The following is a 27,618-nucleotide window of genomic DNA, read 5'->3' as shown; positions in this document are numbered from 1 at the left end:
ATTCATCTGCTCAAAACAGAAATATTAGGTAGACTTAAAAAATCATCTGTGAAAATATCTTGATGTTTCTTATTTCAGCATATCAAAATCTGGAGAGCACAAAGGGGTAGGCAATAGTAGTCTTAAAATACTTTTAAAAAGGAACTTTGCTATTATACTTTAGCTTTACTTGTCTCCATTTGCTTTATCATTCTCATTATCAATTAACATATGTGTATATTGCTTTGTCTGAAGCACTGAGTGAAATGGAGACATCATTATTCCAACCTCCATCATTAAATACTTCATGGTGTATTATATAAGAACAAGGTCATTCTTTTTCATAACCCCATTAATGAACTTTAGCATTGCTATTATTTAATCCACAATGTATTCCATTTGTTTTTATTTAGCTTTTTCTTTTCTGATTCAGGATCTATTCCAGGACTACTCATCACATTTGTTTTTCATGTCGCTCTTGTTGTTCAGTTATGTCTGACTCTTTGCAACCCCATGAACTGCAAGACACCAGGCTTCTCCATCCTTCACTATCTCCCTAAGTTTGCTCAAGCTCACATCCATTGAGTCAATGATGTCATCCAACCATCTCATCCTCTGTCACCTCCTTTTCCTCTTGCCCTCAATCTTTCCCATCATTAGGGTATTTTCCAATGAGTTAGTTCTTCACATCAGGTGGCCAGAGTATTAGGAAGATTGTTTCAGATTTTCTTTGTCTTTCTTGACCTCAACATTTTTGTAGAAGATCCCACAATTTGAATTATTCTAATTTTCTCTCATGATTAGATTCATGTTATATTTTGGGGATGGAGGCAAAGATAAACACAGAAATGATGTGTCTATTACATATTTTGAGGAAATTTTTTGGATAGTTCAGGTAGTCTCAGAACTAATTAACTGGAATCATGAAAGGAGAAGTAATGTATAAAAGATTACTCTGCAGAGAGGATAAACTGCCAGAAACATAAATTCATTTCTTTTTAATGAATTATTTATATTAATCCATATTGCATGCCTGGAACTGCAATAGATGTTAGAACAATATTGATAAAAATGCTGAATGAGTAGCATCAGGGATCAGCAAACTACAACCTTCTGTCCAAATCCAGCCATGGCCATTCATTCCTGGATTGTTTAGGGCTACTTTAGTGCTACATTAGCAGAGTGGAGTAGTAGTGACAGATATTTTGGCCAGCAAAAGCTAAAGATATTTACTATCTGGTTTTTCAAAGAAAAATTTCTCCAATCCCTATTTTAAGATAGTGTAATTATAGCTAATATATATATATTTAAAATAAATAGCCATTGTAAATATATGAGCAATGAGAAAAATAGGTTGCCAGTCATGTGGCTGTATTTGGGGAAAATGAGTAGATTTTGATGTTGCATCTTATAAATATTTTACTATCTATGTAGTACAAAATATGCAGTGCTTTAATATCCTCTATTATAAATATCCTAGGCCTTACTTGGGAAGAATAAGTGATGCCACTTAGCCAGAAATCCCTAGTGTTTCTGAGTCTACTCTTCCCTACTGTTGTTCTCTTGCCTACTGCCAACCATAGACATTACTTCAAAAGACTGAGCTCAGAAAGCTTCAGCATTTCCTGCGTCAGCAAAGACTTTCTTTTTCCTCCAAGCAATTTATTAAAGTGGGAATCAGATTGACTCTAGTGAAATATATTCCATCTTTCCTGAAGACAGAATTTTGTCCCATTTAAGAACTCTTCTGCTTATGTCTTGAGCAGAATCACATTTTCAAACCGGTGTCTGGACACGCGGATAAATCCCATTACCCAGTAATAGGATTTGTCTGCAAACCTCCTGTGCACTCCTTTGGTAAGTAAGAAGTCCTTCACAGTGGGCTGCTTTTTTTCTTTAGGTTTACCCTGACATCTGTCCAAATAATTTCACTCTAAGATGCATTTGTTTCATTTAAACCCACCAAAAGTGTGAGAGACTAGTAGTTGATAAAATTCTTGAATAACATCAGTATTCTCCCTCATTTCATTCAAGGAGATGCTCTAAATTTAACCTTTGTCTGGAAAAGAACCACAATTCAAAGTAACGAAAGAAACCAACAGCTGTGTTCTTAGACGATGTATTAGTCACTACCCTTTGTAAGTCTCTGTCATTCAAGCTGCCTCAAAAATGTGGTTAAAAAAACTGTTAAAGAATAGTAGTCTGAAAAATAGAAATGCTGCCTGTGACCTGATAGTAGAAATATACTTTGGGAATTAATGACAACATGATCTGGTTTTCAGGGTAGAGTGATAATTTTCATTAATAATAGTGTTACCAATCCAAACTTGGGTTTACTCACTTTCACACGGTGAAGCCAATCTGCTGACACCAGGTTGTGGAGAAAGAAAGCGCACAGCGTATTGTAGGGGGCCAAGCAAGGAGCTAATGCTAAAGAGACCTGAGCTCCCTATGGCATCAGGGAAATGTTTGTAAAGTTGGGGCTGGGACTTGTGGTAAGCTTATGGACGTCTTTCTGATTGATTGATGGTGAGGTAATTGGAAGTCAACATCGTCAACTTTCTGGTTTCAACCAGTCTGGAATCTACATACCTACGGGCAGCACAGAGTTAAATGCTTCCGTTTTGGGGACGAGTGGTTTCAGTATCTTCAAAACAGCTCAGAGAATGTGTCTCAGAATATTATCTACAGCCCTTGAGATGGAACTAAAGATCCGTGACTTTGTTTAATGGCTAAGCTACTATTTTGTCTTGCTTAACAGTTTTCCTTTGTTGCTGCATTTTTTTTCTCACTCTTCTGATTAAATTTATTTTTGAACCCAGGGAAGGCCTAGAAGACTAAAATGTCTCTATAAACAAGATGCAGATGGAGGGCATGGGGAATAGGATTCTGTCCTTGAAAGTCCAATAGAGTCCTGATTAGTTACAATAGTACACCTTAGTTAAACTAGGTCAGTAAGATTAAACTAAGTGAAGCTGGATCAAAACTCCAAAGTGTCCTTATGTGGGAACTTCTTTGCCTGTACCTTCAATGCTAGTTGGTCACAAGAGGAGAGACCTCCATGTCTTCCTCTGAACAGGTCTCTTCTTTGTTTTCTGTCTAAATTTCTAAAGATAACAGTACTAGCACTTGCTAGAAAGTGACATTCTGTACCATGTTCCTTACTTATTTTATCTGTAATTCCTACAGTCTTTTGACCAAGCAGATATCATTGTCTCATAGTTAGGTGAATGGGCCGTGGCATGGTTTTAATTCTTTAAAAGCCAATTAGTATTGACAGAATTAGGATAAAACATATCTAATGCCAAATCCCCTTTACTTTTCTGTCAGTGCTTTATAATTGCTATTGGTGATTATTTGACTGCATTAATTAAATGTAGGGGAAATTTTCACAATATTAACTGAAACTTGAATGCTCTGTGTTCTCAATGAGCTTTATTTCATGCCAAAATCACATTTTTCCTAATTGCAAAGTGATACGGTAACCAAAAATGCTGTGCAGTGACAGTGAGACTGCAGTATTTATGCATTATTTGACATCTACTGATTACTTTATTGCCTGATAGATGCCAACCTGACACAAACAGAAAGACTTCTGGATATTGACTTTTTCTTGTCAAATGATCTTAAAGATTTATTGTCAAATGATGTTGAACCTTAAATATACATCCAACTTCCATACTCTGAGTTTTATGTTTTTCATGTTTTATAGAAACTGTGTTTTCAAGTTAGTTCAAATATTAGTAAATTTAATTGCTTTAATTAATCTTCATTTTAAAAGTTTTAGTTTTTTTTAGAGACAAAGAAAATAGCCATAATTTTATATGGATCCATACAAAATTAAAAAGTAATACCTGCACATAAATTTACCAGGCTAAGTGGACTTTTCTTATTACCATGTTAAATGTACACTAATTTAACAGAGATAACAGATGTTATTGGAAACCTCCTCCCAAGACTTACTGTGAGATGCTAGAACCATCCTTACAAATATCAGACACCATCTCAACCTCTTCTACTTCTGAATTTGTAAGAAGAATGAGTGGAAAAGAGACAACAGAAGTAGAAAACCATTTATTTTGAAGTAAATGAAGTGTTTATAGTAAGAATTATTATCTTTGCCTAAAATAAGTTGAAGAATGTGAGGAAAGGGACAAATAAATGGGAAGTCTCCAAGAGAATAACTTGTGTTGCACAATGCCTATAAAAGGAGAGACTACCTGATTGAATCTCTAAGTCTTCAGAGCCATGAATATCGGAGTGACACATGATCAGTAGGGTGAAAAGGAACTAACAATGTGGAGTCCAAGTAGAAAAGAAAAATCTCTAATGGGCTAGAAGATCATAAAAGGAAGAAGAAGAAAATAGAGTTGTTCAAGTGACCACTAGTTCAAGTGAGGTTTTGCCTCAACAGGAAAGAGAAGTGGAGACACAGAACCAATGGGAGGCATAGCCACTCTCTATGAGAGAGACCTTATTAAAAGATAGAATGATTGTGAGGGGTTGAAAAGTAGCCCAAACACATACCCACTCCTTCCTATATTGATAAAGACCACTAGAATGAAACAGGACCAAGCCAAGCCATGCAACGGTCTTGTCCCAGCACTGCTATGGCAATTTAACAAATTCGAGTCTTGTTTCCTCTATCTGAATTCCATATCTGCATCCTGTAGGCAAGTACTGAGGAAGAAATAGAAAAGGAGTAGAAAATAAGACCATTATTTTCCTCCCATTTTGTCTCTCCCAAGCCATACATTTTACCAACAGTTCAGTTCATTTCAGTCACTAAGTCGTGTCAAACTCTTTGTGACCCCATGAACCCAGCATGCCAGGCCTCCCTGTCCATCACCAACTCCCGGACTATACCCAAACTTGTGTCCATTGAGTCGGTGATACCATCCCACCATCTCATCCTCTGTCATCCCCTTCTCCTCCTGCCCTCAATCTTTCACAGCATCAGGGTCTTTTCAAATGAGTCAACCCTTTGCATGAGGTGGCCAAAGTATTGGAATGTCAGCTTCAACATCAGTCCTTCCAATGAACACCCAGGACTGATCTCCTTTAGGATGAACTGGTTGGATCTCCTTGCAGTCCAAGGGATTCTCAAGAGTCTTCTCCAACACCACAGTTCAAAAGCATCAATTTTTCAGTGCTCAGCTTTCTTCACAGTCCAAATCTCACATCCATACATGACAACTGGAAAAACCATAGCCTTGACCAGACGGACCTTTGTTGGCAAAGTAATATCTCTGCTTTTTAATATGCTGTCTAGGTTGGTCATAACTTTCCTTCTAAGTAGTAAGCATCTTTTCATTTCATGACTGCAATCACCATCTGCAGTGATTTTGGAGCCCCAGAAAATAAAGTCTGACATTGTTCCCACTGTTTCCCCATCTATTTGCCATGAAGTGACAGAACTGGATGCCATGATCTGAGTTTTCTGAATGTTGAGCTTTAAGCCAACTGTTTCACTCTACTCTTTCACTTTCATCAAAAGGCTCTTTAGTTCTCCTTCACTTTCTGCCATAAGGGTGGCATCATCTACATATCTGAAGTTATTAATATTTCTCCTGGCAATCTTGATTCCAGCTTGTGCATTCTCCAGCCCAGCATTTCTCATGATGTACTCTTCATATAAGTTAAATAAACAGGGTGATAATATACAGCCTTGACGTACTCCTTTTCCTATTGGGAACCAGTCTGTTGTTCCATGTCCAGCTCTAACTGTTGCTTTCTGACCTGCATACAGATTTCTCAAGAGGCAGGTAAGGTGGTCTGATATTCCCATCTCTTTCAGAATTTTCCACAGTTTATTGTGATCCACACAGTTAGAGGCTTTGGCATAATCAGTAAAGCAGACATAGATTTTTTCTGGAACTCTTTTGCTTTTTTGATGATCCAGTGGATGCTGGCAATTTGATCTCTGGTTCCTCTCCCTTTTCTAAAACCAGCTTGATCATCTGGAAGTTCACGGTTCATGTATTGCTGAAACCTGGCTTGGAGAATTTTGAGCATTACTTTACTAACTTGTGAGATGAGTGCAACTGTTCAGTAGTTTGAGCATTCTTTGGCATTGCCTTTCTTTGGAATTGGAATTACCAACAGTTGAGGAGAGGAATGCTTTGAATCAGCCAAAAATTTTTTTACAAAGGTACATAGGACTGATCAGAACTTTATTTATTCACTCAGGGTGATTTTAAGTGAATGTAAAGGAGGGTTGCATATCGGCCCACTGTAGGACAGTGATTAGTATAAATGCAAATATTATCATTTTACACACTACTGAGACAGAACTTAAATAGCAAATTATAAAAATTTAAAATGCCAATGCTATAATCATGTTCCTTTCAAAAACTGTGTTTTTGTGGTTCTCGTAAACCATAAAAGCTGTTGTCACTTAGGGACGATAATTTATATTATCAGTTGGTCCTTATGATCAAACAGAAGTGCATCTTCATGACATGGTATGTGTCTTTTTGTGACATAGGAAGATATATAGATAGGCAGGAGGAAAGGGTTTAAGCTATGATAAACAGGAAAGGTAACTGTTATAGCAATAGTCAACATTTAAATTTTTTTATTTTAATTTTCATTATTCCCTTATCTAAACTGCTAAACTGATAATACTATTATAGCAAAAATTTGGGGGCTAGCTAGGGTTTCTCTGGTGGCTTAGATTGTAAAGAATCGGCCTGGCAGGAGACAGGAGACCCAGGTTCAGTTCCTTGGTCAGGAGGATCCCCTGGAGAAGGGAATGGCAACCAACTCCAGTATTCTTACCTGGAGGATTTCATGGACAGAGAAGTCTGTCAGGCTACAGTCCATGGGGTTGCAAAGACTCGGGACATGACTGAGCAACCTCACTTACCCACACCCTTACTCATTAGAGTAAGAGGAAAGGGGTTTGATTACTCCTGATATGTATACATTAAAAATAATCTTATTGGTGGGGAAGGAGAATTCAGTTGAGGCTGCTTTTCATAAAAGAAAAGGCAGGATGAGACTCTCTGAGAGTGATTCTCCACTAAGAATTGGGAGTCTAAACCAGACTGGTGACCCAGACTGCTTCCTGAAGAAAGCATTTGTCTAGGCTCTGGCTTGTGTCCAGTGGAGCCTATAATTTCAAATTTTACCTCTCTCATTCTCTTCCCTGAGTTAGAATAATAAACTGCTAACTTGTCGTTCTGTTCTCAGAGAGCAGGTTATTGTTTTGTTGAGAAAGAATTCAGAGATGGATGTAAGAAAAGCAAAGCAAGAATTTGCTAAGCCATAGTGTGCTCCTAAGGGAAGAGCAGGCAGACTCAGGTGAGTAGCTATGCTGAGGCTGAGTTTCTTTGGCAAGTTGGTAATATGGGGTGTGAAAATGAATGCACAGAATATTCATTGGAGAGGAAGGGGTTTGGGGCCGTATTTCCTGATGTTTCCTCCCAGCTCTACCTTCCTGAAAAGAGGAGGAATTTTGTCCTTATTTAGTCTTTATTTTTCCTAAAGTGTTTTTTTTTTTAATTTTTTTTAATTCCAGTATAGTTGATTTACAATATCATGTTATTTTCAGGTATACAGAAAAGCAATTATTTTATAAATATATTTGTATTTATATAGTCATACTCATATATATATGTAATTTTTTCAGATTCTTTTCCCTTGTAGGTTATTACAAAATATTGAGCATATTCCTTGTGCTATATACTAGGTCCTTGTTGGTTATCCCTTATTTAGTTTTGATTGGAAGTGTCCAGATGTTGGTGCATGATGGGTACTTCTTACCTACAAGGCTAATTTTATTGTAATGAGAGCATAATGAGCAAAAGGCTCACATTCTAATGCTGGAGGTTCCTGCCTTTCCCCATCTTTCTTTATCTGCCTCTACGACCTTTGTTACTACAAAACTTATGGTTTCTTGTCAGTCCAGAGGTTCTTGCTTCTCTTTGTCTGTCCAAGGACCCCCTTTGTTCATAAGACTTATCCTTCCACATGACCTGTGCCCACTCCCTTTTTTCTGCTCATATCTAGCTATCTGTCTGCTCTAACAGTTCTACAGCCTATTTTAAAAACAGAAACAGAATATCTCAATAAAATAAATCAGATCATTACACAACTCTGCTTTAAAAAAAAAAAAAAAAAAAAAAAAAAAAAAACCCTTCCAAAGTGAAAAAAAAAAAAAAAGAAGAAGAAGAAGTCCTTAAAATGGCCCATTTGGCCATACAAAACTTGACTTACCATTGTGGCTTTCATTATCTGTTAACCTCATTTCTTTCTGACCACCTCCCCACCGGCCCACTACTGTCTCTTTTCCATTTCCATCCTCACTGACCTTATGCTGACCTTCAAGCACCTCAGGCCATAGGGGCTCTGCGAAGACCATATCCTCTATCTGGAACACTCTTCCCAGATACCTGCACAACTCATATCCTCACCTTGAGGGCTTCACTCAAATATCTCCTGTATTCTGAGCACTCTATTTATATCTTTCATGTACCTCACCCAGTCCCTATTTTGTAGATTCTTTAATATAGCAGAACCAATTGGTCAATAAACGTATCTTTTAATTTTCTGATGATATTTTAATGAGCACTTTTAAACTCAAGTGTCCCAAATTCATGATAAATTATGTCATCAAATTAATTTTTACTATGTTCAAAGCTGATGAGATCTATGAAAGAACATTTTAAGAGAACAAGCAAGACCTTATTTACAAAATACATTTTGTAAGGATACAGCTGTCATAGAGCTCTTGGGTCACCAGGTGCGTTGTCAATGAGCAGTAATATTTTGAAAGAAATCTTTTTTTTTCTGATCAATGGTAGATCTTAACAATGGGCTTAAAACATTCAATAAACCATGTTGTTAACAGATGTGCTGTCGTCTGGGCTTTGTTGTTACATTTATAGAGCACAGGAAGAATAAACATTATAATTCTAAGATTTTTCACAATGGTAAGTGAGCATTAGCTTCAAGTTAAAGTCGCCAGCTGCATTAGCCCCTAACATGAAAGTCAGCATGTACTTTGAGACCTTGAAGGCAGATATCGATTTCTCCTCTCTAGCTATAAAAATCTTATATGGCATCTTCCAATGAAAAAATGTTTTGTCTACATTGAAATTCTATTGTGATGAGACCCAAAAGTGTCCAGAAGTTGTCTTAGCCTCATTACCATGTTAAAATTTCCACCCCAAAAGGGGGAACTGGCACTTTTTAAGGCATGATTAGTGTCTTGTGCAATGGAGCACTACGGACTGCACATGTTCTGGCTATTCTGGCAATCGCTGCCCCTTTCGACAAATTCTGATGGCCCACTCACTTCTTACCCTTTAAAAGTTTTCTATTCCCTGCCCTCTACCCAAGGAAAGGTAGTCTTTGGAGTATGAGCCCTCCCTTTCCCATTCCTTGATCAACAAATACAGTTTCTGCTGTTCTTTGTAGAAAAACTAAACAAAATCTATTGCTTAGTATAGGTTTAGTCACTAAGTCGTGTCTGACCCTTGAGACCTCATGGACTGTATGTTGCCAGGCTCTTCTCTCCGTTTGATTTTCCAGGCAAGAATACTGGAGTGGGTTGCCATATCCTTTTCATGGGGATCATCCTGACCCAGGGATCAAACTCATATCTCCTGTGTCTCCTGCACTGTAGGCAGATTCCTTACTGACTGAGTTACCAGGGAATCCAACTGTTTAGTGTAATCACCTTCATTAGTTTTCTAAGCTAGATCTTCTGAATAGCTTGCTTCAGCTTTTACATCAGTTCTTGCTGCTTCACCTTGCACTCTTATGTTATAGATATGGCTTTTCCCCTTAAATTTCATGAAAGAAACTCTTTAAGTTTCAGATTTTCCTCTGAAGCTTCCTTACCTCCCTCAACCTTCATGGAATTGAAAAGAGTTAGGGCTTTGCTCTGGATTTAGGCTTTGGTTTAAGGGAATGTTGTAGCTGATTTGTTCTTTCCAGATCACTAAAATTTTCTCCATATCAGTCATAGGCCATTTTGCTTTCTTATGATCCATATGTTCACTGGAGTAGCACTTTTAATCTCCCTTAGAAGTTTTCCTTTGCAATCACAGTGTGGTTGACTGTTTCAGACTGTCTCAACTTTGGACATGCCTTCCTCCCTAAGGTAATCATTTCTAGCTTTTGATTTAAAGTCAGGCATCTAAGTCTTAAAGTCTTAGAGGCAATTATAAGATTATTAGTTGGTCTAATTTCAACATTGTTATGTCTCAGGGAATAGGGTGACCAGAACAGAAGGAGACAGAGCATTTTTTAAGTTCATCAGCAGTTCAGTTTAGTTCAGTCACTCAGTCATGTCTGACTCTTTCTGATCCTATGGACTGCAGCATGCCAGGCTTCGCTGTTCATCACCAACTCCTGGAGCTTGCTCAGACTGACGTCTTTTGAGTCGGTGATGTCACCCAACAACCTCATCCTCTGTCATCCCCTTCTCTTCCTGCCTTCAATCTTTCCCAGTATCAGGGTCTTTTCTAATGAGTCAGCTCTTCACATCAGGTGGCCAAAGTATTGGAGTTTCAGCATCAGTTCTTCCAATGAATAATTCAGGATTGATTTCCTTTAAGATTGATAGGCTTGATCTCCTTGCAAGGGACTCTCAGCAGTTCATGGTGACCCAAAACAGTCACATGTACATCAAAGTTATACCAAAGTAGTGACACAATTATTGCTGATCACAAATCACCATAACAAATATATAACAATTAAAAATTTTGAAATATTGTGAAACTTACAAAAATATGATGCAAAGATAGGAAGTGAGCAAATACTGTTGGGAAAAAAGGCACCAGCACACTTGCTGAATGCAGGGTTGACACAAACCTTCAATTTGTAAAAAATGTAATATGCATTATTCCAGAGAGTCAAGGATGGCTCAATATTTGAAAATCAATTGAGAAAATATATACATTAACAGACTGAAAAAAAGTAACATGGTCAAATAAACTGATGCATAAAAAGAATTTGAGAAAATTTAATAGCACTCATTAAAAAAAAAAACAACTCTCAGAAACATAGTAATAGAGGGAACTTTCTTAAGTTGATTTTTAAGAAAACTTAGAAAAAGTTGCCACATCTAATAATGTAGGATTGAATGACAAAAAATTAAACACTTCTCTTCTAAGTAGAGAAAAAAGTATGAATGCTCATTCTCATCTTTTCTATTCTATGCTATAATTTTAGCCAGGATGTTAAGGCAAGGAAAGAAAATAAAAGGCACACAGATCAGAAGAGGAAAAATAAATCTGTTGCTATTTGTACATGACATGATGATGTAGAAAGTCCTAAGAAATTTACTCAAAAAAAAATCGCTAAAATTAATAAATGAATTTAACACCTCAAAAAGCTCATACACCATGATCAAGTTGGGTTTATTCTAGAGGTGCAAGGATTCTTCAATATATGCAAATCAACCAGTGTGATGTACCATATTAACAAATTAAAAAGATAAAAATCATATGATCATCTCAGTAGATGTAGAAAAAGCCTTTGACAAAATGCCCATTTATGGGCATAGACGGAACCTCCTTCAACATAGTCAAGACCATATATGATAAGCCTACAGTAAACATTATTCTCATAAGTGAAAAACTGAAAGCATTCCGTCTAAGATCAGGAGCAAGACAAGGGTGTCCACTTTCACCACTATTAGTCAACATAGTTCTGGAAGTCCTAGCTACAGCAATCAGAGAAGAAAAGAAATAAAAGGAATCCAGATCAGAAAATAAGTAAAGCTCTTACTGTTTGCCGATGACATGATACTGTACATAGAAAACCCTAAAGATAGTATCAGAAAATTACTAGAGCTAATCAGTGAATTTAGCAAAGTTGCAGGATACAAAATCAATACACAGAATTCACTTGCATTTCTATATACAAACAATGAAAAATCAGAAAGAGAAATTAAGGAATAAATCCCATTCACCATTGCAACAAAAAGAAATATCTAGGAATAAACTTACCTAAGGAGACAAAAGATCTGTACACACAAAATTATAAGACACTAATGAAAGCAATCGAAGATGACATAAACAGATGGAGAGATATTCCATGTTCCTGGATAGGAAGAATCAATTTTGTGAAAATGACTATCCTACCAAATGCAATCTACAGATTTAATGTGATCCTTATCAAATCACCAATGGTATTTTTCACAGAACTACAACAAAAAATTTCACGATTCATATGGAAACACAAAAGACGGTGAATAGCCAAAGCAGTCTTGAGAGAGGAAAGGAACTGGAGGAATCAACCTTCCTGACTTCAGATTATACTACAAAGCTCCAGTCATCAAGACATTGTGGTACTGGCACAAAAACAGAAATACGGACCAATGGAACATGATAGAAAGGCCAGAAGTAAACCCATGCACCTAAGGGTACCTTATTTTTGACAAAAGGGGCAAGAATATACAATGGGGCAAAGACAGCCTCTTCAATAAATGGTGCTGGGAAAACCGGTCAGAATGGCCATCATCAAAAAGTCTACAAACAATAAATGCTGGAGAAGGTGTGGAGAAAAGGGAACACTCTTGCACTGTTGGTGGGAATGTAAATTGATACAGCCACTATGGAAGACGGTATGGAGATTCCTTAAAAAACTAGGAGTAAAACCACTGTATGATCCAGCAGTCCCACTCCTAGGCGTATACCCTGAGGAAACCAAAATTGAAAAACACACATGCATCCCATTGCTCATTGCAGCACTATTTACAACAGCTAGAACATGGAAGCAACTTAAATGTCCAGTGACAGATGACTGGATAAAGCAGTGGTACATCGACACAATGGAATAATACCCAGCCATAAAAAGGAACATATTTGAGTCAGTCCTAATGAAGTGGATGAATCTAGAACCTGTTATACAGAGTGAAGTGAGTCAGAAAGAAAAAGATAAATATCATAATCTAACACATATATATGGAATCTAGAAAAATGGTACTGAAGAATTTATTTACAGTGCATCGGTGGAGAAATAAACATAAAGAATAGAACTTATGGACATGGGGAAAGCGGAGGAGAGGGTGAGATATATGGAAAGTGTAACAAGAAAACTTACACTACCATATGTAAAATTGATAGCCAATGGGAATTTGCTGTATGGCTAAGGAAACTGAAACAGGGGCTCTGTGTCAGCCTGAGGGGTTGGGATGGGAAGGGAGATGGGAAGGAGGTTCAAAAGGGAGGGGTTATATGTATATCTATGGCTGATTCATGTTGAAGTTTGACAGAAACCAGTAAAATTCTGTAAAGCAATCATCCTTCAATAAAAAATAAATTATATTTAAAAAAAGTAAATGAATTCAGCAAGGTCACAATACTCAAGATCCACATAGAATAATTATAAACTTCGGATGCTGCTGCTGCTACTGCTAAGTCGCTTCAGTCGTGTCCGAAAACTTCAGATGACATAGGCACAAATCTTTGGGATCTAGGACTGAGTGAAGAATTTTTAAACTTGACACTAAACACATAATCTATAAAAGAAAAGGTGATAAACTGGGCTTTGTCAAAATTTTAAACAACTTCTGTTGAGATTTTCAGTTAATACGAAGAGAAGCTACTGTCTGGGGGAAATTGTTGCAGATCACATATATGACAAAGAACATATCTCTCGAATACATGAAGAATTCTCAAAAGTCAACTCTAAAGAATAATCCAATTAATGAATGAGTAAAAGATTTGAAGAGACATTACCATTTCACTGATTAGCATCTAAGATTGGCAAATAAACACATGAAAAAGTATCACCATGATTAGCCATCAGTAAAATCCAAATGAAGACTGTGGTGAGATAGCAGTGCATACATAATAGAAGAGATAAAATTTAGCAACAATAATAATAATACCCCATGCTGACTAATATACACAGAAACTGAATCTCTGTCTAAGCTTTGTAGTAATGTAAAATGGCACAAGCAGTTTGGAAAATAGTCTGACATTTTCTTATAAAAATAAAAATGAAAACTACCATAAGACCCAGCAATTGTATGTTTCCTAGAGCGTTGAAAACTTAGGTTCACTGAACATGGACTTTCATAGCAGCTTTATTTCTAATAGATAAACCTTAGAAGCATTGAATAATGCTTCAGTAAGGGAATGGTTAAGCACACTGAGATACATTCATACCATTGAATGTTACTTAGCAATAAAAAAGTAATAAACTATTGATACACACAATAATTTGCATGGCTCTTAAGGGCATTGTGCTGGGTGGGAAAAAAAAGCCAATTGCATCAGTAAAAAACTGTATGCTTCTATTTATATAGCATTCTTGAATATTGGAATTATAATGGGAAACAGATTCATGACTGCTGGAGAAGGGGGGAACTTAATGTAGGTTATGCTGGTGGTTATGTGTGATATAAAAGGGTACCAGAGAGAGACCTCTGTGGTGAAGGAGTCTTCCTATGGTCATTGCAGAGGTGGTTATGCTAATCAACCCATGTAATAAAATGACATAGAATTATGCATGTACATTGTACCAGTATCAAGTTCTTCATATTGACATTATGCTATAATTGTGTAAGTTGCAGCCACTAAAGAAAACTTGCAAAGTGTACATAGCTCTTTTCGAAACTAACTTCATAACCTCCTCTGAATCTAAAATTGTTTCAAAAAAATTAAGGAATTAAGAACATATAAACTTGAAATAAAACCTTGTAAAAATATGTTAAACTGGACAGAACTAATGAAAATAATCATAAACTGGAATTCCTCTGGGCATCACGGTCTGTATTGATGCCCATATTTATTTTTTGTGTTACTTGAATGTTATCCTAATATACTGTAATTTTCAGGACAATGACTTTTATCTGTTCTGTTTAATTCCAAGAGCTTAGATCAATGTTTGCTTGTATGATTCATGCAGTAGAAATCTTTTGAATGAGATAAGTAAGATAGTTGATCCATAACTTTAACATGCCCAGAGAATAATATCATTTCATAATATATGAAGTGATACTCATAGTCTCAGATCCTGGTCGTGATAATTATAAAACTTTTACCCAAACACCTTTTAATCCCCTCCCTTTCCATTACATCTTGTTTCATTTATCCCAGTAAGTGCAGCACACGGTTACTTTAATGTTGCTTTTGCAGGTTCCAAACAAACAAACAATGTGTTGTTAGCCTTAAAGTGTATAATTTGAACAATGAAGAACAAAAAAATAATTTTAAAATAGAATTTTACCTATTTTAAGTGTATTTAATTAAAGGCCAGGAGATAGCCTGTTTGGGGGGAGATAGCTTTGGTTGCATTAATTTTGGAAGAGGACGTATGAGCAGCATGACGGGTCATGGTTTAGTTTGGACAATTTGGGTTTAACAAGAGAGGTAGGCAGAAACAGCCAAGGTCTCATAAATGTTACAGTTAAGTACTTATTTTAGGCCTTCAAGGTGTTTCATGGTCATCTTTTGGCCAGCAAAGGACTGACTCATGGTCAATAGGCTTCAGTCAGATCCCAGAATCTATATATTTAGCGACACTCTGTGGTTTCTGAATCTACAGAACAAGGAAGTTCTGTGATCACAGAAGATTCTTGAGTAATGAGCACAGCTGTTAGCTTTTCATTTGAGTTTTGGTTTGCCTTGGTGACTTCAATCATTGGCCCAGGTTATCAGCTATATAGAGCCATTTAAGACTGGAAAGGATTAGCATGGAACTGTAATGCTGATGATTATAAAAAGTAGAATCATAAAGTGATCCTCTCCCATGCACCAATTTTCCACAGTCCTAACTAGGGAAACAAATACCAAGCTCCATCTGAACTGCCTGAAATAGATGACTCAAAAATAATAGTGGCAAAGTCTCAAAGTTTTATTTTCTTTTCTCTTTTTATCATTAGTTAGGTATCGATATGCCAAAGATTATCTTTTAGAAACTAATCAGTGGAGTTAAGGAAAAAAAATTCAGTTCCGTTTTTTATAATTAAAGGTCTAGAATTTTAAAATAGCATAGGAAAGAAAAAAGTTTGCTCTGAAAATAAAGTTTGGAAAGAGGATGGCAGTCATTGACTCCTGACATTTGGGGGTCATTGTCCACAAAATTTGGGGGTAGAAGTTATTTACATATGAAAGTCTCCTGCCAGATGCTAGATGCAAGTTTCTTGAGAAATCTTTCTCTTTCGTCATGCTATTTTCTCTGAAGTATTTTGAGAGATTCCCAATTATAGATGTCTGAGTTGTAAAGACCTCCAATTCATGGGAATAAAATATTTTCAGTGGCAAATGAAGTTCCAGGCATTCAACCTTTGTAATTTAATTACAGTATTTGTAGTTAATAGTACCTGATAAGGTCCTTTCAACAAATTCAAGAACAAATTTATGCTGGCATCATTTTTAGTAAAACTGGGTTTCCTGATTGAAGGTTGTATAGGGATTCCTTGGTGACTCAATGGTGAAGAATCCAGCTGCATTGCAGGAGACCTGGGTTCAGTCCCTGGGTCGGGAAAATCCCTTGGAGAAGGAAATAGCAACCCACTCCAGTATTCCTGCCTGAAAATTCCCATGGGCAGAAGTGCCTGGCAGGCTACAGTCCCTGGGGTTGAATAAAGTCAGACATGATATGACATGACATGACAACAAATCCCTGAGAAGTCATTTGGACCTATTAGTTATTAAGATGAGTATATTGCTTTAAATCTCTAAGTATTTGATCACTTGCTATGGATTAAATTGTGTCCCTCCAAATTCATAGACTTTTTTTTTTTAAACAAGACCCCTAAACCTCCTGCATGCCAGTATGACTATATTTGGAGTTAGGGCCTATAAAGAGGTAATTAAGGTTAAATGCAATCACAGGATGAGGTCCTGATCCAGTCCAATTTGTATCCTTCTAAGAGAAGACAACAAAGAGTACTGTCTCTGTCTCTCTCCTGCTATGTGAAGATGCAATGAGAAGGTGTCTGTAAGTCAGGTAAATGTCCATCACCAGAAATTAAATCAGCAAGCACCTTGATTCTCACACTTTCCAGTTTCTAAAATAATGAGAAATAAAATTTTGCTAATTAAGATACTCATTTTATGACATTTTGCTATGGCAGCCTCAGTGGAATAATGTACCATTTATACCTGTTAGAAGTTATAATCAGTATGGGGGGGTGTAACTGTAGTCTCCCAAGGTGAGCTGTGATTGGTTCATATGTGATAGCCTCTGATTTCCTTTGCTGAAGATCTGAAAGGCATTACAGCTAAGGACATGTCCCAACACCATGGCAGTCTTAATTCTTTAGATAATTTTCAAGATTTATCTTAACTATATCAGTTATTTTTTTCTATTTTTATTGATGACTAAAGACAATAAGGATGTGGTTTTTCTGGATGATGGATAGTGTCTCACAAAGCACTTTGATTATGGTCCCTGTAACATCTTATGGAAAAGCCCAAATGAACTCTTAGTCAACCTAATAAATAGACTTTTGGATATTATCTTGACACTTTTACCAGGTTTATAAGTTTAGAAGTTGAAACATATGCCAGAAACATCCTTAGGAATTTTAAGTTAAAGAGTCTTATGAAATGTGATTGAATAGCGTAGGTAATTTATCTATGCTTTGGGGATAAAATGAAACTGTTCTGGATAATGAATTATGTTAGCCAGCATTATTAGAATGAACGAAAATGTAACCCTCTCTTGAGGGAAAGCACACAATCAGTTTATAAGCAGATAGTCAATGATTGCCTGGTAGTTAGGACACATGATACATGCTGAGGACAGTGGCAATTGTCTGGGGCCTTTTGATTTATACCATAAGACTTACCACAGTGGATACTGATTGTTCCTGAGTGACTAGTGCATAAAATTTAGAGACACAAGTCAGATGGTAGACAAATATTGTATCAGACCTTGTGCTTGAACATTAACATGCTTTTGAACTAAGGCGTATGCAGTCATTAAAATGTATTTATATTAATACATCTTACTTATAAACAATACACTATAAAAATTGAAATGCAAAGCATGCCTGATTGCTTTTATAATCTTTGTTTCATAAGCAGAAGGACGTGATCATTTTGGTACCTGGTGGTCATTCTAGGGAATCTACGATAACTGTTATTCCTAATTTGGTGCCTGAGTTTTGGAAAGACAAAAAAAATAAACTCAACAGGGAATGTAAGACACACATAAGCCATATTTTTTCAAAGTCAGAAATAGGACCAGCACTAAGGGGCAATGATTTTAGTAATCTAAATTGTAGTCCTCAAAATAAGGACATTGAAAACATTATTTAGCTCAAGAATATGTTAGAAGCACTGAGAGGTAACAGAACATTTTCACAATAAATTCAAAACCTTTTCTCTGGGAAGAGAATAACTTAGTCATTTAATAGGAAAAAAGTTTTAATTTTAGTTTTTTGTATTTGTCTTGTAATGTTTTACAGGAATGGGATGATACCGTTTTCCCTTATGAGTAAATCTATTAAAATAGAGTCAGAGTTATTAGAATGTTTAACATATCTCATTATTTTTATTCATTTTTATTATTCATATTTATATTCACTTTCACAGTCTATATGTAACATTACATATGTGTAGGATAAGACATAAAAAAATTTGTTATCTGTATAAATAAGAAAATGAAAAATTGAGGTTAGCTGTAAAATGTTAACATTATCAGTATATAAAATAAATCAATATGTATATTTTATATTCAGTATTCTATCTTAATAGAATATGATGATTTCCTTAAGAAAATGGCAGATTATATTCATTTTTCTGTATATATTCTTGTACCTATAATTGCTATACTTAATATAATCTCAAATATTTATTATAATATCATCATTAATCAAAACAATCAACTTTTGTTCCTGCAGACCAAGATAAATTAGATAGTAGAAAAATTCAAAGGTCTCAACTATTTATCTTTAAGAAAAATTTCGTTGAGTTACATGTACGTACATATAAATATGCATATAATGTCACCCGAAAGAATTTGAATATGCTAATACATTTTAGTTATTCTGTAATGCATATGAATGAAGGTAAATGGAATCCCAGATGAGCTATTTCAAATCCTGAAAGATGATGCTGTGAAGGTGCTGCACTCAATATGCCAGCAAATGTGGAAAACTCAGCAGTGGCCACAGAACTAGAAAAGGTCCATTTTCATTGCAATCCCAAAGAAAGGAAATGCCAAAGAATGCTCAAACTACTGCACAATTGCACTCATCTCACAAGTTAGTAAAGTAATGCTCAAAATTCTCCTAGCCAGGCTTCAGTAATACATGAACCATGAACTTCCAGATGTTCAAGCTGGATTTAGAAAAGGCAGAGGAACCAGAGAGCAAATTGCCAACATCTGCTGAATCATCAAAAAAGCAAGAGAATTCCAAAAAAACATCTATTTCTGCTTTATTGACTATGCCAAAGCTTTTAACTGTGTGGATCACAATAAACTGTGGAAAATTCTGAAAGAGATGGGAATACCAGACCACCTGACCTGCCTCTTGAGAAACCTGTATGCAGGTCAGGAAGCAACAGTTAGAACTGGACATAGAACAACAGACCAGTTCCAAATAGGAAAAGGAGTACGTCAAGGCTATCTATTATCACCCTGTTTATTTAACTTATATGCAGAGTACATCATGAGAAATGCTGGGCTGGATGAAGCACAAGCTGGAATCAAGGTTGCCAGAAGAAATATCAATAACCTCAGATATGGAGACGACACCACCCTTATGGCAGAAAGTGAAGAAGAACAAAACAGCCTCTTGATGAAAGTGAAAAAGGAGAGTGAAAAAGTGGGCTTAAAGCTCAACATTCAGAAATCTAAGATCATGGCATCCGATTCCATCACTTCATGGCAAATAGACAGGGTAACAGTGGAAACAGTGACAAACTTTTTTTGTGACTCCAAAATCACTGCAGATGGTGATTGTGGCCATGAAATTAAAAGATACTTACTCCTTGGAAGGAAAGTTATGACCAACCTAGACAGCACATTAAAAAGCAGAGACATTACTTTGTCAACAAAGATCTGTCTAGTTAAGGCTATGGTTTTTCCAGTAGTCATGTATGGATATGAGAGTTGGACTATAAAGAAAGCTGAGTGCCTAAGAATTTATTCTCTTGAACTGTGGTGTTGGAGAATACTCTTGAGAGTCCCTTGGACTGCAAGGAGATCCAACCAGTTCATCCTAAAGGAGATCAGTCCTGGGTGTTCATTGGAAGGACTGATGTTGAAGCTGAAACTCCAATACTTTGACCACCTGATGTGGAGAGTTAACTCATTTGAAAACACCCTGATGCTGGGAAAGATTGAGGACAGGAGGAGAAGGGGACAACAGAGGATGAGATGGTGGAATGGCATCACCGACTCAATGGACATGAGTTTGGGTAAACTCTGGGAGTTGGTGATGGACAGGGAGGCCTGGCGAGCTGCAGTCCATGGGTTCACAAAGAGCTGGACATGATTGAGCGACTGAACTGATCTGAACTGAATTAAATTTAGTGACTAATTATGTTACATCCTTTTTTTCCTACTTGAAATTATCCAATTATCCTATATTATTTACTGATAAATACAATTTAATATTAGTATAATTATTAAATTTGACTAAGAACATGAAAATTATAATTTTTACTACATATTAAATCTTTACAATTTATCACATTATAAGAAATGAGATTAAATATTTTAAAAGCATTTATTATTAAAATTCAATTTAGTTAAAAGCAATTTTATGTATTTAGAATTTTAAACAGTTTCAGAAATGATAAATTTTTTGACTCAGAGAACCATTGTAGAAATTTAAATATTTCAAATTATCTATAATTTAAAGATTAGTTTCAGGTAAGTATTGCATGAGGATCAATTTTATATAGTAAGTCTTGGAAGATGATAAAATGTAGACTTTAAACAAATATCATTAACTTAATTATGAGAAATGCTAAAATAATATTTTATTTTCATAAATTTCATGTATTTATGTTGACTAAACTATGCTTTAAAGACTCTTTGAAAGCTCTTAATTTTTACTCCAATCAGATTTGTATGTTTAATTTTTTTAACCACAATTTTATAGAAAAAGAAATGCAACCTAATTTTTTTTTTTAACTTTACACTCTACTTGGACTACATATTCCTAGATTCCACACAAATGAAAGAATTTTTTCAAGATTAATCTGCAAGAAATTTTAAGAGGATCGAGAAAGGAGTGGGGAAGGAAGTAAAAATAAATAGGTAAGGGAAAATTAAGAGGAGTTAGAATCAGACAGATAAAACATTTTCATTTTTAAAAACTAATCATCTTCCTTTTTCGAAGAGAAGAGGGAGATTGCATACAATAAATCTTTTTTTTATACACACTCATATATATATCTGCAAATATACACACCAACACAAAGATTTATTGTATTTGGCTTAAATTAAAATAGTCTCTTATGTGACCTCTTAAAGATACAAAAGACAATCTCTTCATGATGGCTTCTTCTGTTTGTTTTAAGGTGATATCAAATTAATAAATTTGCTCATTGGAAAATACTAAGTAGTCCTTGTAATTCTAAATTTCCTATTAAAATTATCCAAATATTCAAATAGCTGTTCCATTAGCATAATACATATGCACATATATGTCTTAATTTGACACCATTATTTTCTTATCTGTGCATTCAAAAGCACCCTAGAAAATGAAGGGGAAAATGTAGAAGGTTCTTCTACTTCTTCTGAGGACAACTTTACTAGAGCTCAAGCTGCATTTTGATATAAGCACAAAGCAAGATGGAAGCAGAACTCATATGGCAGTCCAGGCTCGGGAGCCCCAAGAGGAAATGACACTGAGTCTCTGATACATCATCCTTTTCCTTTCAAAGCAGAATTACAAGTTTCATCCTGATGGAGGTACAACACCAAAACTGAAGACACAACAGCACACTTATGTCTCTTTAGCCCAGTTCTTATTACAAGGTAACACATGTGAGAGTAGCTTTTAAATGAACATTTCAGGAGAAAAAAGAAACTTAACTGGAGGAGGAAATGGCAACCCACTCTAGTATTCTTGTCTGGAGAATCCCATGGACAGAGCAGCCTGGTGGGCTACAGTTCATAAGGTCGCAAAGAGTCAGACACAACTAGAAGCTTAAATAACAAGAAGCTTAAAGATTGAAGAAGAGCAATCAGCATTCAGTTTTGTTGTGAGAATTGTCCACTGTTCAATTTAGCTGAAAGTAAGGGGAAATATAGGTTTTATTAACTATGGGATAAAATATAGGGCATCAATATTGGGGCTGTGGATTAGAAGGTGTTGGTTAGACAGTTTGAGTTGGTCACTCTAGGTGGGGGGGAACACATTGGAGTGAAGTGCTGGCAGGGGTTAAAGGAAAATTTTTCTATTCTTTTGGGGCCTGTCACTTTTAACCTATGATTCTAACCATATCTAAAGGGAAAATATATTACTTCTTTCACTTGAGAGACACACACAGACACACAGACACACACACACACTTAAACTGTCTCATTGTATAGTCTTTCTTTTTATGAGGCTAATCTCACATTCTTTGATCCTGAAAAGAATTAGAAAACACAGGCTATCATCTATTCCCTTAATATGTACTTGCCATTGGCATGTGATACTGGGAAAATAACTTAACCTTCTTAATTGATTTCCTATGTTTTCTTCTTTTAATATACAGAAGAAAGTAAGGGTTGATCAAGCGAGTGTGACCAGAAATGGAATCAGAAGATGGTAGACACTTGGAGAAAATATCACAAATCAAATATAGACTTCATTTATGTATATTCATGAAAATCATATATTTTATTTAGTCTTTTATTGGATATATTAGTAAAACTCTCCACACCACTGCTCTTTTTAAAGTACTTATTCATACTTTCCTTGGGCAGTATTTTATTTCCTTTAACTAAATTTTGGACAGTTTTTGCTTTGTCTTTAGTTGCCTAGGAAGATAGCCTATATTATATATATATTTTTGCAAATGATTCATTTTAACTACTTTGTGCTAGTAACTTTAAAAATTTTTATTCATTATAGTATTCCAGAAAGTAAGTTATAGTAGAAAATAAGTAAATTGAATCACATCAATGTATGACTATTTCAAGGAATAGTTTTTGATATGAAAAGTTAAAAAAGTGTGTGTATACACTTAAATTTGTGAAGTTCTATTCAAAAATAGATTATTGTTGTTCTGGAGATGAAGGTGGAAGGACACACACATTCTTATGTTGATTTGTTTGCAATAATTCTACTGAAGAGGAATTGTTACCACCCTAATCATAATAAAGATATCTGTGCTCAAATATTAGATCTGAGCACATATCATTTTATGCATATAGGAAGATGAGTTTATCAATTTTATGTCTTTTTCCCATGTCCCATCATGGAAATTAATCTCCTGCCAATGTTTGTATGATGTGACAACTCACTCTTGGTTGTAAATAACTGATACAGAGATATATATATCTGCTCTCAAATGGGCAACCCAAAAGACTTTGGGATGGTTTCAGATTTCACAGTGGTATGGGTATAGTGATAAAATATTGCATGCAAGTGAGTGAAAGTCACTCAGTCTCGTCCAGCTCTTTGCGACCCTATGAACTGTACAGTTCACGGAATTCTCCAGGCCAGAATACTGGAGTGGATAGCCTTTCCCTTCTCCAGGGGATCTTCCCAACCCAGGGATCGAACCTAGGCCTCTGACATTGCAGGCAGATTCTTTACAGGTTGAGCCACAAAGGAAGCCCTAACTTTGCATGGACATATAAATAATTGATATGAAGAAAAAAAAAGATTATATAAAACATAATGACATAGGATTAGTAGAAAATACTCTCTGGTCCCTGTCAGCTTTCCAGTTCCACCTTCTTATTCATCAAAAATACCCTTTGCTATTGTCTTTGACTACCTGAAGGTCCTTGTTTTCAAATTTCTTTATGTTTGAATTATCCCAAGTCAGTGTCAGTTGAAACTGATAGAATATTAAGTAAATTATTCTAAACTAAAACTCTGAAATGCTATTATTGGATAAAATAGACCAAATTTTCTGAAACTTTTATTTTCAAGGCAACATCTTAAATTATGGACTCATAGAGGTCATCTTTATGGTCTTTCCTTCACTCTCCTTCTCTTTACACACAACAAATTCAAACATCTACTTTAATTTCCCAAATGTGGTATTTCTTTGCTGGAATAGGTTAACTTTGGATTTTTGCCAGGGTGTGTTAGAAACTCCTTAAAATATTGCCTCAGTAGCATTTCCTGGCTTCTGACATAGGAAGACAGGTCAGGCTCAGTTAATGCATAGAAAATTAAGTATTATTGGAGCATGTATTAATGAAAAAAGTCAAAGAAATTTCAATAGACACCATTGACGTTGTCCACTGAGACCTTTTCAGATGATAACCAATCCTCAGAAGTAACACTTCTGAGTATATTGTAGCAATGTTAATTTTCAACTAAGATATTAAATTTAATATGTGTTCCAAACAATATTTTACCTGCTGAATACATTTTGCCATCTCACTTGATTTTTTTTTTTCAAGCTTAGAAAATATGCCAGATCAAAGAGAATGAACTGTAGCTGCCTCGCTTAGGAAGGGAGGGAAAAAAAGTCCAAGTTATGTTTATTTCATCACTGAAAGGTACCTTGAGTCACAGGGGGAAATTCTATGATTTCCTTAGTGACTGAATGCTTTCTCTATGATTTTCAATAAAAGTTTCCAAGACAATGGATGTCTTTCATAAACACTATGTAACTAGTGTTAATTTTATAGTGGACTTCTGCATACGTGAACTAGATCAAGTTCCCTTGAGAAATTCCCGTAAGTGTGAGCTATAGCATATTCATTCAGGTCATTCATCTTAATCTTCTACCGAAGAAAAATAATGTTGCATGTGAGAGTATTTTAAAGTGACTGATGAGGATATTGAAAGAACAATAAATTGCTTGTCTTAATGAAAATATATTGATGTGGAAAGTGAAAATCCTTCTCTAGTTGCTCTACCTTATTTATAAAAGAAAGAGAGCATCAGAGACAGTTCTCCCAGATCTGCTGCCCTACTGTGCTCACTGTGACAAGCCATACTAGGTAGTGAGTCCAATGGGCAGACCAGGAACCAAGCAACATGGACGTGGCAAGCATGTTGCATCCTTTTCCCAGGGTGCATCGGTAAATTCCAGTATGCTTCATCAAGGTAACTTGCCTCACAAATAGAAAATGATGAAAATTAATTTTCTTACTTTCAATACACAATGATTTTATTACTGCTTTGCTCTCTGTATCGCTCTCTTATCACCAGCAACATACCATCAAACTGGCCATCTTTCCTTTTCCCAAATACACCCATTTTGTTTTCATCTAAGGGTCTTTGCGCTAGCTGTGCCTTCTATCTAGACTTTATTCCATGAAATTTTACAGGCTGACCCTTCACATTTGTAAATCATTTCTATTGATATTTCTTATATACTTTGGATGAATAATTTAATGCCCTTGCCTCTTCAGAGTATAGGCTCCATGAGATGTAGAACTTCTCTGTCTCATTCACTGCTGTATCTTTAGTACCTATAAGATGGTAGGCCAGAGAGTAGGGAGTCCATATTAATTTGCTGAATGAATCTGTCACTATATCAAAACAAACAAATGATGAAAGCATAATACATATAATACAATGACTATCACAAAATGACTACCATATTATAGCTTGCTAAAAGTAACCAAACTTTAAATCAAATACTTTCAATAAAAACAAAAAACAGGTGCCTGACTCTTGAAAGTGGTGTAAAGAAATAGGGAACATTTGAATCTTTAGAGGTATGACATATTTATGTATTTTTCATAATGAGTCATTGGTTTAAATAAAGTTGAAAATACTTGCTTCAATGACTACTATTTAAAACCTGGTTATTCCCCCATGTCCCCTACATATGTGTACATATGTGATGACAGAGAAAACAGTAGTCTAATCTCAGTAATAAAGGGAGTAATTTTTTAGCTTCCTTTTAAAACCCAAAGGCTGTATGTTCTTCCTTCACCTGTTGCAGCAAATCCTTTTTGTGGTGAAGATATGTTGTTGTCGTCATTCATTTGCTAAGTTATGTCCAACTCTTCGCAACCCCACGGACTGAAGCACACCAGGTTCCGCTGTGTTTACTATTTCCCGGAGTTTGCTTAAATTCATGTCCATTGAATCGGTGATGTCTCCAACCAGCTTATCCTCTGTTGCTCCTTTCTCCTTTTGCCTTCCATCTTTCTCAGCCTCAGGGTCTTTTCCAATGAATTGACTCTTTGTGTCAGGTGGCCAAAATATTGGACTGATTTCCTTTGGGATTGACTGGTTTGATCTCTTTGCTGTCCAAGGGACTCTCAAGAGTCTTCTCTAGCACTACAATTCAAAAGCATCAAATCTTCAGTGCTCAGCCTTCTTTATGGTCCAACCCTCACATCGTACATGACTACTGGAAAAACCATAGCTTTGACTATGTAGACCTTTGTTAGCAAAGTGGTCTCCCCTTTCTATTACATTGTCTAGGTTTGTCATAGCTTTTCTTCCAAGGGTATTTTAATTTCATGGCTTAAGTTACATTGGATAAAGAATAAAGCTGTTCCAGCTTCATCCCATTCATCTAGGTCCCCACAGGTTTTTACACTCAGATTATCCCTCATTTATCTTTCCTGACTCATTGGTCATAATTTTTTTTTCTATGTCCCCAATCCCTAAACTCCATTAAGAACATTGGCATTATTATGGAGTGGTAGAATGATTTAAGTGACTTCACTATGTGGTCAGACATTCCAGAGTTGGAGATATTACTGCATAACTCACTAGGAGAATGGTTTTCATTAAATGAATTTAGTGTTTAATCTAAGCTTTCTTTCCATAATATTGGGGAAAATAATAGTATTTTATAGGGTGATGTGAAGAACAAATGAGAAAATATGTTTAAGTGAATTAATGTGTTGCCAGTTGCCTGGCAGATGCTTCATTGGTTTTAGCTTACTAGTGATTCTGCTAATCTTGATCACCTGTGATGACCTCCTCATGAAATACTTATAGTCACCATCTTACACTAAACATCTGGAGAGAGAGTGTGGTGATCATGGATGCTGCCAAATACTTCTGATTATCCCATTTATCTGACATATGGTAAGATTGAATCCTCTGATTCTTTGAAGTTAATTGTGGCTAATGCATTGCCAAACACAATGTAGGTGGGAGGGTCCGTGTCTTTTCTTGGAAAACACAGTTAGAGCTGGTGAATGACCTGACACCTTCCCTTCTCCCTGCCTGACTAGCTGAAAAGGTCCTATGTGATGAACGCTTTCTCACTCTGAGAACTGGACTAGAGAATGTGGAACAGGATTTCCAACAGCCTCTGTGATGAACACATAGTATAAGTAAGAAAGAAGCCTTTGTTGTTAAAATGCCATTAAGATTTTGAGGTATCTCCCAGTGGTAGTGTAATCTAGCCTATCTGGGTCTATGAAGGGGACAAGATTTTCATCAGCTCCTTCTAATGTTTCATTAGGTGAAAGGTAATCTATTCATTCTAGTTTGTGAAATATGTTTTAACATAATATCTGTTTTGGATCTTTGCTTGTTTCTTGGTGAATAAATATTAATATGTTGCTTTCGCTGAAAGTAGAAGGAGGGCTCCGTTGAAGACAGTTCTGTAGTTTTAG

The sequence above is a fragment of the Muntiacus reevesi genome, chromosome 19 (genome assembly GCF_963930625.1).
Source record: "Muntiacus reevesi chromosome 19, mMunRee1.1, whole genome shotgun sequence".
NCBI lineage: Eukaryota > Metazoa > Chordata > Mammalia > Artiodactyla > Cervidae > Muntiacus > Muntiacus reevesi.
The sequence above is the reverse complement of the archived record's forward strand: the minus strand, read 5'-3'. Positions refer to the sequence as shown.